The sequence below is a fragment of the Vidua macroura genome, chromosome Z, assembly GCF_024509145.1.
Source record: "Vidua macroura isolate BioBank_ID:100142 chromosome Z, ASM2450914v1, whole genome shotgun sequence".
In the NCBI taxonomy this organism is placed as follows: Eukaryota; Metazoa; Chordata; class Aves; order Passeriformes; family Viduidae; genus Vidua; species Vidua macroura.
This window is the reverse complement of record NC_071611.1, coordinates 14,863,600-14,885,704: the sequence shown is the minus strand read 5'-3', so window position 1 is coordinate 14,885,704 and position 22,105 is coordinate 14,863,600. Positions and strand designations below refer to the sequence as shown.

General features: G+C 38.5%; 1 long non-coding RNA gene across 1 annotated transcript; it reads left to right on the top strand.

Annotated features, from left to right (window-relative positions):
* Positions 1 to 6,474: 6,474 nt before the first annotated feature.
* LOC128821950 (uncharacterized) lies at positions 6,475 to 10,216 on the top strand. Its single transcript, XR_008441287.1, has 4 exons — positions 6,475 to 6,760; positions 7,585 to 7,673; positions 9,197 to 9,335; positions 10,139 to 10,216. It is a non-coding gene; the product is annotated as an uncharacterized LOC128821950 (long non-coding RNA).
* Positions 10,217 to 22,105: the final 11,889 nt, after the last annotated feature.

Here is a 22,105-nt window from a genome sequence, read left to right as displayed (position 1 = left end):
AATATCAAAAATATTCATATTTCTTTGAACAAAAGATATTTGCTTATTTGGTGCACTTAAACAAAACCAAAACCAAAACCAAAAAAACCAAAACCAAAACCAAAAACAAAACCACCACAGAGAGATCTTTAATCAGTGGGGTTCAAAACTTTTGAATCCCAAATCTTCAGGAAAAGTACTTGAAACAAGATGGGTGGTTTGTAGTTGTAGCTCTGTAATGGCTGCCTGGGAATTATATTGAGCCTTGTGTACAACAAATACTCTGAGTTCTTCAGAGAGTACTCAGTGTGACAGGAAGGGAGGAACAGTATATGGAGAGCCTGAAATGACACTCTGCTAAAGTGTCTACCATGAATCTCAGAATCATGTCTGTGCAGAGCTATGTGAATCTGAGAAAACAGAACTGATGAACAAACTCAATATCTCTCTAATCATCTACTATATCAAATGCTTCTTGAGCATAGTTCAAGAAATATGTGAGATGGATAAACCAAGAATCAGTGACCTCCAAGACTGAACAAACAGAGCTAGAGACATTTTGTGAATAAAGTAGTTGAAAATGCCTGGGAAAAAGGAAACCCTAAAGATGAAGACATTTAGCATTTTTCCTCTGCAGATTTGGATTCTTTCCTTAGGCTATAATATGAATGGAAATTAATACAGTGATCTTTCCCAAGGATTTTATTCACAGCTGAGTAGGACTGTCTATATTGACCTCAGTGACAACCTGCCTTGGATTCCTAGTCTCATTTGGACTATTTCATGTTTCAAAACCTGTAATATAATTTGCTATATTTGAAAATTACTGCATTATAGCCATCCAGGAATAGAATTATAGGGAGAAAGGGAGTTCAGCTCCTGAAAACATGAGCAGCATTACTGTAATGTTTATTCAGCACTAGAGAAATTAAACATTTATTTTACAATAATTCCTGTCTAACTTGTTCCACTATCATATAAAGACTGTTTTTCTGTCATAAGTCTTTTAATGAACATGAATTATAAAATTACTTGAGATTTACTTTCTTGAAACTTTTTCATCATTGATTTAAAGAATCAAAGGCATCAAGGAGATGGAAATATAAAGTACAAAGACTATAAAATATATAGAAACAAATCTATAGCCACAAACACAGAACTGGGTGTTCTAATGCTATGTTTCCCTTCCAACCTCACAAGAAGAAAGAACTGAGCTCTCTCAGTTTTTCACAAAAGCGAACTTTCTCATATTGCAAGTCAACCCCAAGGATTCCCAAATATCTAAAATGATCTGTAACAGACTTCACTCCTGCAGTCTTGTTTTCAGTCTTGTGCTAATGGTGCTGCATTTGCTCTGTATAACACAGGTATCTGGGTTTTTTCCATCTCAAATTGCAAGGTCTTCCTTTTCTTCTAATTTCCATATTGATCTTTCTAAGATTCTTGTGCCATTTTGTTTTTGTATTCTGGGTCAATTTTTTTCCTGTTTTCTGTGTAACAGGTCTTCCCACATCAACAATAAAAAGTTTACCTTCAACTAAAATAAGTAGCACTAAGTCATAAGGTACAGTCTCACAAGAACTTAGAATTTCATTTAGGGCAAAATAAAATAAAAACTTCTGGTGGTGCAGTGAAGTGCTTAGATATTCTTCTGATGATTTTCTTTTCTTTTTCTTGCATCCTTGTGTTCAAAATGCAAAGCCCTTATTTTCTCTCATTGACTGATCACAGACAAATATGTAGGTAGAAGTGAGAAGGGGAGGAAGAAGAGAAAAGAGTTTGCTTTAGAAAAGATCTTTCCTCTGAATTCAAAGTATCCCAGAATCAGAATGAGGCATCGAGGCTAGGCAGCAATAGCAACAACAAGCCAAGTTTGATACCTATCCCTGATTATTCTTTCCTGACCTGTTTCTACCCCCAAGAAAGGTTAAGCTGCATGTGAAGCATAAAGAGGTCTTGAAGGGTCTAGCCAATAAATCCTTTCCATTTTGCAGCACTGTGAGTGAAGGAAGACAGGTACAATTGGCCTGAACCAGCTTTAAATCAGTAACTGGTTTTTGGTTGTTTTGTTGGTTTTCTTTTTCTTGATTAGCATTAATAAGAATGACAATAAAAATGCATCTGCTCTAAAGTGGCTTTGGTGGTTGATTTGTACTCACTCATCTCTTAGTTTCATAGATACTTAAGAGGCTTAAAGCCCTTCAAAAGCAGTATTTAAGGACTTAATCCATTCACTTTCTTTCCACAGTTCCCTTATTTCTGGTCCTCAAAAGATGTTTTAAAAACAAAGCTCTCCAGATAGTCTTGTCCTCTGTCTATATGGCACCCTCTCTACATTTTCATCACTGTGATTCTGACACATTCATCTCTATCAGTTGCCCCCCCCACCCCTCCAGATGATTGCAGCTCTGTGATTTCAAAACTTGGATTTGTTCTAAATTTCACAGTAGAAATCCAGAGTGCTGAACTATTTTCATTCCATTTTCAGAACTTCTCTTCCTGATTGTTTCCAGATTTACAGCTTCTTGCAGGCTTCTGTTGAAGAGACCACAGGGACAGGGTCCTGGAGTAACCAGGAGATGTACTGGCTCCTCTCAGCGGGAAGAATGCAACAACAGCAAATGCTGTAGATGTTGAACTTTGACTTTCAGCAACAAGCTCCTTGACTGTCTCTTCCTGGGTTAGAAGTTCTGTCTCAATGCCAGTCAATCCCTTAGCTCTGTGTTTGCTTATCATCTTCTCACAACTACACCAGACCAGTCAGCACACCCGGGTGATTATTTTCCAATGAACAATTTTCATCTGTGGATTGGAGAGGTAGTAGAGTAAGCCAACGGAAAGTAAAGACACGTTCAAAGACAGTTTCAGAAAATGCTCTTCTGAGTGACATGTTTGTCATTGCCACCTTTGCAAAATGAATGATATGATTCCATCTTCCTTTCACACTGCTCACCCAGTTGTAGTGGCTTATATCCTTACAGTGTATGTTTATTCTTCCTTCTGTACACAAATAGTAACACTCAATTTTTTCACTGTACTAGTGCAAACATCCTAATAACATCAGACTATAGATTGATTACATCTATGAATAGCTGTCTCAGATCATGCAGCAGATACTGAGGAAATGAATTTGAGAACACTGGAAAAATTAAGAAACCAAAAGATAGGAGCATTGTTATAGGAACAAGAAGAGGCAAACAAACTTTCTAAACCGTGTATACATTTTCCAGCTTTTTATACATTTTTATATTTTTATACATTTTCCAGGGGTTTTTAAAGTTCATTTTCTTTAATGAAACAACACTTAAATTGAGATATGTAAATGTGCTTTTTCAACTTAAATGCTTGATTGCATTGATTTAGTGCACGGACTGGTCATCAGTAACTCACAGTGATTGATGCACATGCTGCTAACATCTTTTTCTTCCATGTCTTTTGTCATTTGGTTGCTCCAGTCAGTTTTTCAGAATTTGTAGATAATATATTTGAGAAGGTCAGCTGTGAGTCAAAGATGCTTGGCTGGCTCTATATAAGCCAGTCTGATATGAAGGAGAATATATCCAATTTCAGCCAATCTGTCCTGTGTATTCATCTGTTTGTTTGGTCACTAGCTCAGGAATCTGTGTTCCACAACCAGCTGTCACTAATTTTCTTATATCCTTTTTATCCTCCTTGTCATCCCCTCTGATTTATATATATGTTCTATGTCATATTTCTCACTTTTTCTCAACTTTGGTGTCTGACTGTTTATTCTGGATAACAGAAAATTGACAATACAGATGTGTAAAACATCCTGTGTTTTAAAGAGCATTGCATCTCCACATTCAGCTAATCAGGGCTCCTTTGTCCCTGGGTGATTAAGAACTTGTCCACAGAATGGTTTTCACATTCATATGTCACATGGACCTAGCAGTTGACTAAATATGAGTCTGTGTTTTATTTTCAACTGTCCCCTTGGGATATAACTGTTACAGACACTACAGTAACCATAGAATTATCCCTTCCCTTCCTCTCCCTTCTTTCACAAGGATCTGTTTTTACAGTATTTTTAAGGGAGACAAAAATAAAAATAGAAAACTTAAAATTAAAATTAAAAAAAAAGTAAAAGATAAAGCACAATGCCCTAGCATCTCCTTATACCATCCCCCATAACTTTCTGTAGTCAGTTTTAGATGTTAAAAGTTATTAGAAGCACCTTAGTAGAGAGAGGGCAAATAGGCTTCTAGAAAAGAAAGTAAGCCTAAGGCAAAAAACCTGAAGAGATGTCCTGAACTCTGAATTCTAGTGTTACTTTTGGAAAAAAAGTCACTGTAAACCACAGTATCTACTGCTTACTTTTTGAAATGAATAAGCAATTTCACTATCCTTTGCTGAGAACAAAGTAAAATGCAAATGGTGACAATCTTTTGTAAATTTCACAAGTATTATCCATGTTTGTGGGGCTTAATTTGGGACAGAATTAGAATGTTTGTAGGAATTTTTTACATCTTACTTTATGACAAAAGGAGCCTTTAACTTATTATATCAAACACTTGCTGGATTACTTCTAAGAAATGTACTTGCCTCTCAATCCAGCCAAATGGATAAAAATGCAGTCGGCAAGAAAATGGATCCATAAAAAGAGAAGAATGGCAGTTTTTCAGCTCAAAGTTCCTCGAGCACAAACAGTATCACAACAGAACTGAACCCAGAAAGAAGAAGCTGTCCTACTTGTCCCTGAGAGCACAAGCTTATCCTTTCACTCTCCTTCTGAACATCCTTTAAAACCTGGCAGAACAAATGAAAGCAGTAACTAACAAGACCTTTTGTACGTCTAATTTCAGGTGGCAGTTTGTACTTTTATTATTTCTAAAGCAGCTTGTAAGATGCTTTGCATCTGATCTATGTTTTATTTATCTCTTGGTCAAACTTTGATGGAATTTCTTATTTTCAGCTGTTCCGTTCTAACAATTATCCACAAAAATCATGTCAGACTCCTGTCTTAGTGATGTCAGAGTTAAATCTTCAATAGCTTCCATGATTTATTCTTAATCTACTCCAGCTAGAAATCACTCTCAGAACCTCAGCCCCATTGAAACTCATTATACCAATTACATGATGGCAGCATTTGTCAGAGTTATTTATTCACTATTTCAATGGAAAATTACTAGGTACGTGAAGATACAGTTGTCTTATATGTTAGCAGCAAGAAATAAGTCAGTACTGACGTATTTACTATATTCTTTAGCTCATTTACACCTCTAAAGGTGAGCATTTGCACCCCTAAAAAGCTTCATGTGGGTTTAGGTGGTATATGTGTCATTGTGCATTGTCAATAACTGAATGTGGCTATATGCTTTTTCACATGTTGAAACAATGTAGGCACTTTCCTCACTGCGCTTGGGACCTAGTGGTAACTATGTATTCACAAGCATTAATCATCCTTGATGCTGGATAGCAATGACCTATCTTCCTTGCCATTTATCATGGTAGAGGCTTCCTTTGTGTCCTGTGGGGTGCACTCATCCTTATTCTTGAGAACACACCCCTTCTACAGGGTGAAAGGTGAATGAGATTTTGCACTGCTTTTAGGTTTTCCTGTAATGATGATCCATTTGTTGTATATATAAAGTGTCAAATATGGCAGTTTATATGGCAGCTGCCTAACTTCCAAACTGACTTGGAGAAGAACAGATCAGGGGAATTACATGACTTTAGATAACACTTTACTGTAACACTGTTGAAATGGAGCATATGTGTTAAATACATAGAACATGGTATAGTTCATCTAGCTGGCACACTGTTAGTCCAGCTAACACTTTTTGTCTGAGTGAATTCACGTCATTTTTTACATTTATTGGGTCAGGAGAGAGAGGGGTGGGGGTATTTTTTTGGCCCTAATTACTGGTACAAAGAAATGAAGGCAAATATATTTGTATAGCATAATTCATTACTATTGACTGAGATGAAAGACTACCCTGAAATTCAAGGGTGAATGAAATGACTTTAGCTTGTAGGGTTAGACACTGTTGGACTGAATATCTTGTTTATATGTTTGGAATCTTGGAAGAGAACAACTCTCTTCCAAGCATGGCACTGATGCTTATAACCTCTGCAACATTAGCAGACTGAGACAGCAAGTGTTTCAAAGTCAAGACAAGCTCTTCTTTAAAGGTGACACAAGAAATTATATAGATGACTACAGGTTACTTAGAGATGACTGGCATATCATGTTAATGTGATTACTGTATGGAATAATTGCACCTTATGTCAGGAGTTCTGGTGACATGGTCTTTACTCGTGAGATATTTCCCACTACCAAAAACCTGAAAGCATGTCAGCCCAAACTTCTGTGTTAAATTGTAAAATCAGTGACATTGTGTTAATATTTTTTTTTTTTCCTTTTCTTTCTCTCTGATCATAGAATTGGTCAGCTGTGCAGCCTGGGCTACAGAGCGTGGGAAACTGTGAGGACGGGTGTCTGGCAGCGCTCGCTGTGTGCGAGGGCAGCGCGGGTCGGGCCCGGCCCTGCTGAGGCGAGGCCCGGCCCGCACAGCCCAGCCCCGGGCCCGTGTCCCGGCCCCGCCGTGGCCGCCAGTCCCTGGCCCGCCCGAGGCCGGGCTCACACCCACCCTGGAGCCCCGGGCTGGCCTGGCCGTGGCCAAGTGACCGCAGGTCCCACCTGGGGGAAGGGCCCAGGAAGGCCAAAGGCTATTTAAACCAAATTCTGTGGCAAGCACACGTCCTGACCCTACCTCCTCTTGGAAATTCTATCGGCTGAACACCACTGGAACCAGCACTGGTAGCTATATTTGCTCTTTTCTACATATTCTCTGTCTTTTTCTCTTTTTGCTTCTTCTTCTAATTCCCTCTTCCTGTAGTTTTGAGAAACTTAAAATCAGATGGGCTTAGAATTTGTTTACTCCAGTTAAATGTGCTAAGTAAATCCTTTGTGAGAAGTTTTGTGCTGATTGGATGCTGCTCTACACTTTTGCCAGCATTCTCTGATTTTCTGAAGGTTGTCAGTAAAGTTTTTTGTTGTTTGACCCCTTGAGAATATTTTGTCAATTTTTTTTTTTTTTTGCATCTAACTCAGGGTACTACCAAAACCTGTAAGTTCTTTTAAGAGTCTCATCAAGCAAGATTCTGGGGCCTTAAAAAGTGCATTTACCCACTTGCAATCTTCATGCTATAGTGTTGGTATAATTCTCACAGCAGTAAACCGAATACAATGTAAAGGCAGGCAATGTAGCTGCAGGCAATCCAGAAGACTCCTGGAATGCATGGAGGATAACATCCTGAGGCAAGTAATAGATAGATAGCTCTGCCACTGGGGATGATGTGATACTCGACCTGATTGTCACCAACAAGTAAGTATCACCAATAAGTTTGCTGGTTAGCAGACCAGCTGGGGACATCAAGAGGCAGCTTAAGCGGCAGTGATCATGCATGTGTAGAGTTTGCAAACCTGAGGAATATGGACCAGGACCCTGAATTTTAAGAGGAGGAGTTAATCTATAGGGTCTGCTGGGAAACTGCCCTCTGGAACAGGAAAGCAGAACAGAGCTGGCAGATATTTATGGACGCTTTTCATGGAGTGCAACAGCTCTCAAATCTCATGTGCAGGATGACAGCAAAGGATGCCAAGAGACTGATATGGGTGAATCAAGAGCTGCTGGTCAGACTTAAGCATAAGAAGCAAATGAACGGTCTGTGTAAGTAGTAGGAGGTAACCTGGGAAGAATATAGGGACACAATCAAGTTATGTAGGGATGGGGTGAGGAGGGTCAAAGCATGGCTGAAGATTAATTTGACGAGATTAATAATAAAGGCTTCTGCAGGTATATCAGCCATAATGGGAAGACCAACCACACGGATGAACACAAGTGGTAAATGGTAACTATGGACAGGGAGAAGGCAGAGGCATTGCCCCATCTCTGGAATTGTTCAAAGCCAGGTTGTATGGGGCCCTGAGCAACTTGATCTAGTGAGTGGTAACCCTGTCCACAGCAGGGACTATGTGATCTTTAAGGTCCTTTCTAACCCTAACAATTTTATGATTTTATAATTAATTCTATTCTATAAAAGTATGTATAAGTTTGCAAAATAATTAGACATAGAAATTTGTACTTAATGTTACAAATTAATTTGATTTGCTCAATTCAAGTCTCAGATGACAAGAGAAAGATAAGAAACTTTTTAGACTGAATTTACTGGACTACATTTACAGGACACTTTTTGCAGTGTTAGGAACAGCTTGTTTTTCTTTTTACTTAACTCTTCTAAAAATAAAAATATAATGTTGGTTTTAATAAGTTAGATGATAGCTCATTGAAAGAGTTAGTTGGATTTTTCTTTTGCTAATGGACATCAGAGAATTCCTCATTAAAGAATGCGTAAGGAGAATTAGGATGAAAGAAGTACAATTACTTTTAAATATCTGTCCCCAAAACCTGGGTATCAGACTGGTGATCGTCCTTATTTTGAGCTGGGTCAGCAAACATTACTCATGCCAGATGCTGTCCTCTATTTAATGCCAAAAAAGAACCTAATGGTTTATTAATTGCCATTAGGGTAGCTGACTTCAAAATGTAGATCCTCTGTTTACACAGATGTTGTACAACCATGGAAACCATTAATTTCCCCAAGCAATTTTCTGCAAAGCTTCTTATATGTTTTTTCTCCTGTGGTTGTCCAGGACTCTCAAAGCTTGGTAACATCAAGCACCTGCATATTTCACTGCAGTGTCTTACCTGTCCCACATGAAATGTCTTCTCCAGTGGACATATAGTATATTTTTGTCAGGTCAGACCTGGAGCAACTTAAAGACAATTAGAGCTCTGACCCAGTGCTCAAGAAGAGTATTCTTCCAGGTCTGTTGGAGAACACGTTCTCTAATATCTGGATTATAAAAGGGCATTTGCGCACTGTTCTTGGGAGATGATCTGGACATCACACTCAAGGATACTTTTATACTGTGTTGTCCTGAGTCAGCTTCTTTGAAGCATACATATTCACCAGCAGAAAGAGGGTGTTTTCATCTCATCAATCCATTTCATAGGATTTCTGTGGGAGAGGAAGAAGATAGGGATTCCAATTTCTTCTCCAAAAAGCACATAAAACCTAACCTGACTTAAAACAATCGAGTTTAAAGCCCTGTTCTTTTTTTTTTTTTTTTTTTTGCCTATTTCATTCTTTCTGTGAATTCATATTCAAATTTACTTCTTTTGCTTTATAGCCTTCATTAATTCCAAGTGATGAGTGAAGTTAATGGGAAGTTTTCTTCCCACTGAGGTGCAGATTTAATGGATGCTTAAGAACACAGAGGAAGCCTGTCTCAAACTGAAAGCAAAGGGAATGCATAGGCTCTTTGAAAGGTAAGGGTTATAAAAATAAATTGCTAACATCTTCACTGTTTGTTTCTCAGGGGCTGAGCTGCCACTAGTACATTATTCATGTTGTTTTTTTAAAGACACTAATTATTTTACATGATGTTTATTAAGACCTTTATATCAGCGCTATTCACCAGCTACCCAAATTCTTCAAGTGCAAGCAAAAGAAATAAAGGTCATCCACGGCTTTGACATGCTTTTGATGAATATGGTCTGTATAACATTTACCACAACTCAGAACAGAAGCCATTATTTAAGTAAAGCTGGTTATTGTTCATTAGTACAAAGAGTATGCAGTAAATACAATGAAAGATTACTCGGTTTACTATATCTTTGTCATCCAAAGCAGCTCTGTGAATAACTACAGGGATTTGTCTTTGAATGACTTATTTGCTTGCTGCCTAATAAATAATATGTAATTAGGTTAATATATTGTTTTCTAGTTATGCTAGCAATGTAGTAGAGGTAAATAAAAGGGTGATTTCACATACAAAAGAATGGTAGATAATTTTAACACAATCCCTTAAAACACTTGGACTCATTAGGTATGGCTTAAACTGCTGGGAGGTCTATGTGTAAAGGAAAATCAGGAGATAGGTTTAATGAGTTCCTTATTACTCAGGTCATGAGTTATTACACAGGTAGTATAAAACTGCAGCAACTATTCTGCATTGAATAAAAGACCCTTGATGACCTGACACTGGAGAATGACAATATACTGTGCTAGATTACAAGTCTGGACGTTTTACTCAATCTACCAACATTTTTTTCTGGAACTTATATTTCAGGATCAACAGTGAATAAGTGTCCATTTGCATCAGCTGGCTCCACTGGAAATAAATGTTTGATGAAATGTCTTGAGAAGATCTCATGGCACTCAGAGGAGTTGCTTGTTTACTGTGTGAATGTTGAACAGGCTAAATGCCATGATGCGTAAGGGCAGTGACAAAAAACAGCAGTAGGCAAAAAAAATATTAGCTCTTTACTAAGAAAACAATGAATATGACGTCACCAGTGGTCCTTTAAAGATTAAAAGCTTGTTCAGTAATATGCTCACATACCAGCATCTTGTTTTAAAAGAAATTTAGGGATGTTCTTCAGGATGTTAAGACAGTGCATGTGTCCCTTAGGCCATTTTAGAATTCTCTTAAACTACCAATCCCAAATCATTCACCATTTGTAGAACTCAGTATTAGAAACAATGAGGAACAGTGGTCTTTAGACATCTGAGTAGAGGCATGAGTGATCGTTATTCACATGAAATTTTTCTTTTCTAATGTAATTATCTTACTTATTCCGTAATGTCACAGGTTTTATGAATTTTCAAACCGGGTCTATAGAGAAAAAAATAAAATTAAATCATTATTTGCAGTTAAAAATATACTCAAATGGTTTCTCCAAGTCTTTTTGGGCTGACAGAGGAATTACAGATGAGGCTTAAGTCTCAGTAACATGGATCTTCTACTGTTTTTCCTTCAGTAGGATCTTTGTTCATGCTTGCTAAGCCCGTTTATAAAATATGTCAAATTCTTGGTCAATATATATAAAATATTCAATCATTGGTCTTTACCAGACTAAAATACTCACCTGTGAAAGTTGCCACCTCACATAACAAGCTCTTTTCCTGACCCATACTTCTGAGGCAGCATGGCCTCTATTGTTGGCAGAGACCAGAGGAGAGGATGTTGTTGTCATAATCACTAAGTTCCAAGGAGATTGATTTGCCTCAATAAAATTGAAAAGGAATCAAATTTGTCAGGTGGCTGGTGATGAACTGGATTTGTCCACACAAATGATGGTTCCTATCATCTGTGAAAGGATGTGTCCCAGGGACAAGGGCTGACTTTGCTGGAAATGATAAAACTTTTCAAATTTTTTTATTCAACTTTAGTCAGGGCTTTGTTCTCCTTTGCTCAGGGGCAGAGGAATTGAACTTTCTTTTTAAAAGAAAGAGAACTTTCTCTGTTCATCTGGTGATGCCTGACAAGCTACAAATTTGGAGTAGACAGAAGATACACAGGAGATAAACGTCAACGAACATAACTCAAATCATCACGCCTTGGAGAAGTTAGAGACACCAGGTCTGGGAAAAGATTGATAAGAGAACCAAAGAATGAGGACCAAAGTAGCATTGAAGGCAAAGTGAACAATAACCAATAGGAAACTGAATACTACGAACTGTGTAATTTAAGACGAATGTATGAGAAGTTCTTTGGGTTTTGTCTGTATACGTATGTGAAAAGTCTGGTAAAGAACCATGTGTGATGGAATAATTTTCACTGCACATCCCAGACACGTGTAGATGAAATTATTTCTATTGCGCATCCTAGCCAGAATAAAGTGATCCTTGATCCTCTAACATGAAAATATGTTCTTGGAGCATTTCTGTTTTTCACACATTTTGGTGACAGCTTGATTGAAAGAGGCTTTGTTGGTGGGTGTCAGCTCTCTTACTGTCTGTGCTGAATCTGGTTGAGATAGATCTAATGTTCTATGTGGTAACTCATAATGTGCTGCTTCTTTATTTCCTTATTTGGTAAAACTGTGTTGATACACCAATGTTTTGTCTGTTGCTGAAAAATACCTGAACACCTTCAAGGTATTCTGTTTTTTGTCCCCTGTTCCCAAATTGAGCAGCCTTAGGAAGGTCAAGAAATTGAGAGAAGACACAGCCACAACAGCTGATCAGATCTGACCAAAGCGATATCTTATACCATAATTTGTCGTGTTCAGCAACAAAAGTTCAAGGGAGGGGGAAGACAAGGAAGACATCTGGTCTGGTGTTTGTCTTCCCAATTAGCTGTTATGTGTGCTCAGGCTCTACTTTCCAGGAAGTGGCTGGACACTGACTACCCATGGCAAGTAGTAAACAAATTCCTTTGTTTTGCTTGCATGCACAGCTATTGCTTCACCTATTAAACTGTCTTTAACTTGATCCATGAGCTCACTCACTTTCTTTCTATTGTGTCCTGATCCTACAGACGTGTGGGTGCTCAGTTGTTTGCTAGAGTCAAGCCACCACACTTTCCTTGTAAACTTGGGACAGGTAACATGCAGTTTTAGAAAAGTAGATTGTAACTCCAACCACAGTTCTAGGATTTCTTCAGCTCCTTTTGTATCTTGCATGGTATGTGTTTTGCACCACAATCTATTCTGAGCAATTTGAAAACCAGCTTGTATTCCCTAAGAGTGGCAGGCAACTGACTCTGCACACACTACTTTGAACATCTAGCCCTAAGGCTCTGGCAAATGCACTAAGGAAAGGAATTTTAGAGATGAGATTGTTCCTTTTGTCCTTACCTCACCCCATTGGATTTACTAGCAACTACTATTCACTGTTTGGCCTGTATCACACACTGTTCTCCCAGTCCTGTGCATTGCCAGAGGCACAAAGCGACAGATAGAGAAAAGTGATCAATTCTCAGTTTGAAGTGAAATGGCAGGTCAGGAATAGGCAGGAATATAAAACATGACTTTGGTGTGCAACACTTGATATGTTTTGAAATCTGCAGTGTACCCAATTTGAGAACAAGCTGATACTTACCCCTCAATTGCATGCTTCCCAAGTACTTTCAGTCACTTCTCATGGACTATTTAGTAAATAACCGATTTTAGTACATGTTTAGCTTGCTTAATAGCATTATTTAATACTGTGCATTATTTTGGGTAAAATTGTTATCGATTTTTAATAGGGAACTGCATCAAACTTAGGACATATACTGCCTGATCTTCAACAGGTATGATTTAATTAATTAATTAATTAATAATTTTACAGGAAATGATCCTTTATTTATTGTCCCACTGCAAATTGATCCTCTGCATGTTTATTTAAATGCTCTAGACAACCATCAATTATAAATTTTACATTATGTCCTTTTAGATCAGCTGCCTGCATGAACAACTTTGAAATATATGGGTGTGCATAAAAACACATACAAAGAGGCCTCTGTTTAAGGCCAAGTTTCCTGATAAAGAAGAATCTGAAAATCTGACTTGTAAGGGCCTTTCATTACCCTCCATCTTCCCTTTATATTTTTGCACACAGTGAAAAGGACCACCTCTAAGTGGCTATCTGAAGCCCCCCTCATTTTCCTTTTGCCTTCCGACTGCCACAAGGAGGAACCCCTTCCCCCACTGTGGTTCTGGCTTGGAGAAGATGACAGTGCATGTGCAGTTGCTGTACCATCATGCTAGCTGTTCCGAACAAGGCCTGACAAGGACTTGGCAAGGAATTGACAAAGACCTGGCATGGACCTAGCAAGGAACGGGCTGCTGTGATGCCTGATCACTCTCCACCCTTAAGCTGAATGAACTTTTGGGGTGACTCTAGTGGTCTCTCACTGAAGACCCCTCATCTGCCTCATTACCACTGTGACAGATGGAGATTGAAAACCCCCCTCCCAAGGACTGAGACTGAGACGCCTACCACAGGGAGTGGGGAAAGGGATGGTGTGACCACTAATGACATGACCTGTTCTCCTTCAGTGATTCCAATGGACTTATTCTTCATTGTGTTCGTCCTGAGTTGGTGGTTTCAGTGGACTCACCTGTTCCCCCACAGCAACTTCAATAGACTCTCATTGTCCTGCATGTTCCCCCCTCTTTCCTCTGTGGACTACAACTGAACCCCTGAGTTGACCAGAACTTCAGAGACTCCCCCAACACGACAAGACAGATCCCCATCGTCAGGACCAGTGAGGATCTCACCTTTGTTGGTAGCTATTCCCATACCCCTCTTCTCTCTCTCTCTCTATCCTTTTATTTCCTTTCTGACCCCACTATTGCATTTACTGTTTTGGCCCCTAATAAAGGTGCATTTATTGTGATTAACTAATAGTCCCCTGCTGTTTGTCTTTTGCACTTTTGGGATCGGTGAAAAGAACCATCACGATTCCTTTGCCCCTACGGGCAGATTGTGACACCAACATGGCCCCTTTTCAGTGTTTAAGTACGCCCAGTTCAGGGAAGTGAGTGCTAGCGAATAGTTCTGGTTCATTCTGCTGAACCAGAATGAACCAGAATAGGAGTGAAGTATTTGCTTAAATGTTTTGCTAATGCACTTTAATGCAGTGCTTACATTAGTGCCTGTGTTAATTCAGAATCTATTAGCTGCAATTCAACAAGGTGATCAATAAGGGCATAATGTTACACTGCACAGTCCCCCTACTTCATCACCAGCAGCTCCTAAACTGGAAGTTAAGCATATATTTAACTATTTTACTGAGCTGCCTCTTTAGTGAATATGTTTTATTTAACGTTTTCTAAAGTTAATTTTCCAAGCTAAGTATTCTGCCTTTCTTTCAGTTCTGTTCATAGTCTGTGTTTGCCACTGCCCATGAAATAATTAATCAAGAGGGAAACAAATGTATCTTCTAATTAACACAGACAACATAAACAGAACAGTGGCATTCCTTAGTGCAGTAAGACAGCTAATTGTTTCCTCTCCCTCCAGTGTGGGAGAGACAAATGCACATGCAGGGAGGAAAGCTTTCTCCATTGTGCTGAAGGGGTTGTGCACTATTTATCAAGCTGACTGCTCTGTCATATCAGTGGAAGGACCCTGGAGAGCCCTGACCATGAGATTGAAGGTTGGTACCAATTTACTGCAACACAAATGCATTGAACAGGAAAGAGAAAGCTTCTAATCTCTTCAATTTTCTTACATTACCCTGAAGGCTAGGGAATTAAACAGTAGCTGGTGACAACTTTAGAGGATCCTGAATGCATGACAGGAAAAGTACTAAAATAGCTCAATAGTTTTATTTTACACATTATACACTTTATACATTTATACATTTTATACGTTAATCTTACCACTGCAAGAAAAGAAAAGCAGAAAAGCTTACTGAATTCAGTGCCTGTTTGGTTCAAATTTGTTAGCAACATTTATAAAAAATATATTAAAATATATATAAAATCAAACAGAACATATCCCAGGGTCTTGTAATTTTCTTTTAGTTCATTGACTTTGGCAAACTTTCATTGCATTTTTGATATTTAGCAGTGCCAGTGTCTGGAAAATCATTAGAACAGGAGAATTTGTAGTGCCAGTCACCTCTCATGCCCACTTCATCTAGAGTCCTTACACCAGTCTTTCCAGAAAAGTGTGAGAGATCCATCCCCACACTGTGCCAATGGGAGGAAATCAAGATCTTGTCCAAACACTTTGGCTAGAGAATGCTTTAAATGCCAAACATCCAGCCTTATTTCCTGATTAGTCATTTCTCATCTTGCATTAATTGCTGCAATGCTGAGTATTTATAGCTATATAAATGTCCATCTCCATCATTAAATCTTGCTTGTTTTTGATACTGCTGAATGCTGCATGGAATCCTCCTCTCTGAGACTGCAGTGTTAATTCACAAAAATATGAAAAGAAGGCATTTATATGGCATCATCATCTACACAGATTTAGTTTTTGCTCAAAACACAGAGCACCTTCCTTTACAAAGCTACCCACAGGAAAAGCTGTGCTCCAAGCGCTGCTAGCAAGATATAAATAATAATAGTGCCACATGGTTATATATAAATGGGAATAATCTTAAGGCATCCCTATACCTTCAATTTAAAGGATTGCTAAAGGCCATCATTTCCCATTTCCTAGTAGGCTGGGGGAGTCGGGAGTCACACAATAAAAGGATGTACAACAATTATTATAGCATTACCATTTGCAGTCCTAGAGCTAAAGGTCAGTGTGGTTTGCTACTGTAATATTTCCAGGGATTTATAACTTGCCTGCATAAAATTTTTCTCCAGGTTAATATGTTTTACATTGAGTGTTAATCTGGATCTGATTTTTCTTTTTTGTCAGGATAAAACAACAAGAAAACGTTTCACTATAGGTATGAATGCTGTTCCAGTCCCAGGTTGTTTTAAATTTATGCTCTCTTGTAAACATACACATCTTAGACTTCAGAACTCTGCTTTAGAAAGTGAGATCTCATATAAAATTAGTCAAAGTCATTTCAGAGTTTGGAAATAAAATGAGAAGTATAACACTGAAATTATCATTTTCATGTTTTATAATGCCTAAACATTTTTGTGTCTATACATGTATATCATGTATAGTTTTTATTAGTCACAAAATGGCACATGTCTTAAACAGGTAGTTACTCTTTCAACACATGAAAAATAATTTTATCTGGACTATAAGAATTAGAGATCTGTTACCACAGGGCAAACATAACAGTTCTGCAAGGTAAGTACCCGCTTCGTCCCAAGAGAGCTGCTAAGCATCTGGGCCTCAGAGCAGTAAAGTATTTGAGCATATGTTTTCCTAGAGAGCCCCTGGCAACTGGGGCAGGGGCTGATAGTCGCTATGAGTCATTGCCCTTCATTGCAAGGGCTTTTGCTGTCACTTGGGAAGATCAGTAGGGAAACTGCTGCCTCCCCAGGTCTGCAGTCTCTCCTCATCTTTACTTCCACTGTGATGACTTCCAAAAAGTCTCCTTGCTCCCACCCCGTGGCCCACCCAAGTGACCAGCTTTCCCTTTTCTACACAGACACATGTTCATTCCAGGTGCAATTGCAGCCCTTTCAGCTATCTTAGCACCTTCTGAGAATCTCACTGCAAATCAGTTTGAATGCTGTAGATTTAAAATAGTCTTCTTTAAAACCAGCTTCTCATGATACTGTTCCTTGCTAAGCCATGTTCCTTCATTAAAAACTAATCAGGCAGATTAAGTAGCTTTTCATCCTCCCACTTTCCACAGTTTTAAGCTTATCTTTTTTTGCCATGTAAAAGAGATTCATCCACACTAGAGTGCTGGTCCTTAGGACCAAGGAATATGGGACGTCTTTTTTTTAGCCTTTTCCCCAACCTTAACTTTTATCCCTCCTTCTTTTTCAAGAGAAATTCACTCTTAAAATGATAAACCCAGCCTTTACCAGGTCATGTGGCTTTGAATAAAGAACAGGTATGAGGGGCTTCATGCTGTGAATTGCTGCAAGGGAGATACCTCTGTTTTCCATCTGAATCCATGTGTTCCTTGTACAGGAGAAGTCATCTATAGACCCTTGGAGACTTGGATCTGTAGAGGTCTCATTTTCCTTGTCTTTCTTTTCCTTCATTATTGTAATCCTTTTTTTTTTTCCTGCATCTTGATCGTTCCTGAATTTGTTTCCAGCATATGTTAACTTACCCAGCACAATTTTCCGGCATCTGTTATACAGGATCTAGCCAACCTCATGCACCTCTGCATAGCTGGGGACAGAACTTCAGAAAGCACTTAAACCTTATCCTGTCATTTGAAATAATGATCTAATTTATGTTTGTTCTTGTTTTGTTTGAATTATTCCTTTTATGTGTCTTTTAGGGATTTTTTTTTAATTTTGTCAAATTATGTCAAAAAATATTTCCAAAGGGAAAAAGATACAATTTCCATCCACAGTCTCATGAAAACACTAGTTTATCAAATGTTTACACTTTGCTCAGCAACTCAGAGTCTTTCCTCATACTAAAATATGCCTGAGACTTTAAGAAGTAGGTTTAAATACTACTGTTTCTAGTTTTAAATCACAAGGAAATAGATGACAGCAATCCACTAAATTGATTTGCAGTAAGATTGTGTCCCACCCTAGTGGAATTTTTCAGCTCTCTCTCAGTGTGTAAAAGCATTTCCTCTTTTAAACGTTCATTCAATGTGAACCCGAAAGAAACAGTGCTTCCCTTTGTGCCCCTGTAAATTGTAAAACTCTGCAGTGCAGAATTATGACAATGAATTTAAAATCTGCTTTTCTTACATTGACTAAATTATTTCCTCTTTGTGAGGAGACTTCTTCTTTGCAAAAGCATGTTAAATCCCCTGTCTAGGCATTTCTTCTCTCCTTAAAAGGTAAATGGCCTTGTGGTGGTTTTTTTTTTTTCATTTTCCCATTGGAAGGATTTTCTTTTTGAGTGTTTTCTATTAATCATTACCCACATTGTAAGATCTAATCCTAAGAAGCTTCCAAAAATGACAGAATCTTTTAAAATGCTATCTTTTTGAGCACAAATGCTAAAAGAATCTGTTTTAATGTGAGTGCAGTTTCCTAATACCCGCAGCTGTAATGCCCTTTCAGGTAAGAAATATCATGACATTTGATCTACTGTCATGGTGGCATCTGTGCAGTCTAACTCAGGACGGGTGGGAGGGATGACAAAATGCTTCTTTTATTCGGAAGGATAAGAATTAAATTGCTTTCTACAGAAAATGAAATAATGATGAATGAAGTAATTAGCCAATCAGTTTTTATGATTTGGGGTGTTGAATGTTTGGGTACCGCTGTTAAGAAATGATGTAAGTTCTCTGAAGGTCTAATCCTGCAGATGCTGGGTTCCACTGATTTTTGGTTTGGTTTTGGCTTTTTTTCTCCCCAGGGCATTAATTACAATGCCACGAGGGTATGCTTCTTATTATTTATGGAGGATATGCTTCTTAGTATTGCTAAGAAGTAACTGAAGGAAGAGTATTTCACAAATGTTTTAGAAAACCTAGAACTGTCTCTTTGCTAAAGAGTGCTGTCTTATTACTTGTATCTTCAGTAGGGAAAAGGATTTAGATTTTGCTTTCAGTCTTGCTGTGTACTTTCACATGAACAGGTTTGGTGTGGGCTACTGTATGCTGAATGAGGCAACAGAAAGTGGAACTGCATCACACATCCATGAAAATTGCTTGACTCATTTAGTAGAGCCTTTCTGTGCAGCCTGACATTTTCAGATTTAACACACCATCAATCTGACTAATTAGGCTGGGCAGAGGGCCGAGCTGAGGGCCACAAGGGGTTTGCCATGCCTCAGTCTCTGTGCTTCACTGTACTGTGCAATGGGAGCAGAGCAATGGGTCATGCACCCAGCTAGAGGTCACACAAATGCGCCTGTTCCCCTTGTCATGGCGCAGCACAGAGCTGTGACACCAAACTGCTGCAACCCTTTTGTGTCACCAGCCCAGTCCCACATCCACCAGTGATGTGGAGCTCTTAGCTGGAATAAAGATAGTACTCCACCATGGGAAGGGGGGGCAGGATGTGTCATCACTGCGTCTAATACTGATACTGTTTACTGATACTGCTGGTGGCCGTCTCCTCTCCTTTTACTGATCAAGCTCAAACTCCTGAGGATCTGGTGGGCACTTGTCATTCAATCAGGAGTCTGAGCTTTCTAGCAACTTTTTGTAGCCTGTCATAACATTGTCAAAAGCAGTCTTCAGAGACTGAGACTTGGAGGCAGAAGGCAGGTAGATGCATCAGGGAAAGCACCTGAGTGAGAAATGGCAACTGCACATAACACAGGCTTGGGCAGCAAGTTGCTGGAGGGAATGTGAGAAACTGCACTGCCATCTGAATATGTCTAGCTAATGGACCTTAATATGTGTGATGAGTAAGGTGGCTTAAAAACACATAGAGCTTTTACCTTCAGAAATAGGTTTAAATATTTCTGCTGTGATTTATCTCTTTCATAACATATTGGCAACAAGAAGTGCACTGGAAAGTGGGGCACTAAACAGCCACTAAATTAGTAGCCACATATGTTGTGGTTTACAGAAGAAAGTATTTTGTTTATTCAAATTAACCTGTAAGTACACAATTTCACAAAATAAAAGCCAGCAGCTTTGTAGGATCAGAAGGAGAGAAGGAGACTTTTATGCACTAAGAAACCAGCCCTATTTCTTATTCTGAGGCTTGATAATTTAAAAAAATGTGACAGCTAAAACCCACTGGCACATGCTGCAAAGAAGGATGTGATAAAATAATGCTACTCATCTTCAAGGCTGTCAGTTCAGCAATCAGTACTTCTATTCATCTCTGCGGCCTGCTAACTCAGTGCTACCATGCGATAGATAAACCCTAATCCAAGTGACAGCGTTCAAATCAGAACTGATTTGATTGTTCACATATGATACCACAAGACACCAGAAGCCTAAAGAGTTTATAAAAATGCCTGGGTGTCTCTTCTAGGCACACGTCCCTTCAGAATATCTTGCAGTGTAGGATACACCAGCTCTTAAACCAGGGGTAATTTGTAGGTCATGAAAATGCTTTGGTGGCACAGTCAGTTCTTATCACAGTCTAACTCTAGCAAGAGAAGGGAAAGCTCAAAAATAAAATGTGGTTCAGACCATGTGAAACCCACCTATTCTGCTTTCAAGTCTCCCTTGCAGGAAGTGAAATCCTTTTCTTTCTCTGCAGAGACCAGGCTCACTCTTGAAGAGATCAAACATGAATACATTTGTGTTCATGCATAAAGCAGAGTACATGGGAGAGTGGTTTTATGGCACGTCAGTATCCCAAAAGTCATCCTTGCCTCTCAGGATGCAACAGAGCTCCTTTCAACAAAAGCTGCAACAGAGCTACTATTCAAACCTGAGGCAGTAATTGGGATTTTGCAGGCATTCGGTGGGAACATTGCATTTCAGTTCTGAAACATAATTCTGAACAAAGAACTGACGATACTGGTACTTTGTGGAGATTTCAAAGTGTAGTGTGCCTTTATTTTCATACTTTTCACTAGTGTATCCTGAAGTTTTAGGGTAACACTTAGGAGAATAATTGTTCAAGCAGTTCAAGAAGACAATGGCAGTGAAGTAATTGAAAGCAGAATGTGACCTGTAGCTGTTCAAGATCAAGAACAAAAAACGGAACAACTTTTCAAGGAAATTGTCAAAGTGCTTGAATACAGAGTGAAATTATGGGACTCCAAGAGACAATGGGTTTTCCTCTTGTGTCTGGGTCATTTCACAAAACAAAGGGTAAAGTTCTCTTTGTAAAGTCATATGTTAAGGAGAACAGATGTCTCCATTTAACAAGGTACTTAAGCCTGTGTCTAGTTTCAATTTTAGGAAAAATTCTTCACTCCTGTGCTTTAAATACTCAGCTGAACTAGGATCTTGAAGCTAAATTGCTCTGCAACCAGACTTTGCATCAATTATATGATGACACCTATGCATTTCACATTATTGTACACATATGCATTGTCTATAATTAATTATTTGTTTGTTTGTTTGTTTATTAGCAAGATTGTGTGGTTCTTTTTCAATGGATATGAATGTGAGACAGGTTTTTCTCACATGTTTGATGTGAAGTGGCTTATTGGTCTCATAGTACTACTGTATAGCTTCTATATCTTCTTTTCACATTGATTAAAATATATAAATGTCTTTTTTTTTTCCTAAGCTTTTTCCTCTAAGATTTAGAGGTGCATGGAATAATATTTTTCTAAGTTTTTTCTCAAGAGAAATGCAATTTGAATTTGTCTGAATTATAATATAATTATTTTCTTGGTGTTCTGCTTATTCTGTCTTTGGTTCTGCTTTTGTTAGTTGTTGTGGGATAAATGTTAATAGACAAACAGAAGTCCCGTACTGAAATATTATCAAGTTTCTTGAGAAAGAAAAAAAATTGCCATGTGCAGTATACAAAAACATACAGACAGCCTATATATGTACTTTGTGATGTCAGAGGAATTTCAGCACTTGTTAAATTTCCCGATACACTTCCTGATACACTTACAGCTCAGTTCTGTGAGCTTCAGGTATTTAAAAGTCTTTTAAATCTGATCTCTTGATTTTATTATAGGTGGTGTTTTTGTAGTACTTTAGGCTGTTATAACTATTGCTATCTTTATACTACATGTAGGTTCAAATTGGGAATTTACATTGCACTCAAAAATGCAAATCTCTTTTGGCAAGTTTACTTGTGTTGGTGTCACCATCCCTGTCAAATCTGAACTACATTGGATAGCTGTGGCCTCTATCAAGACAGAGTAGGTTGTCTCAGAG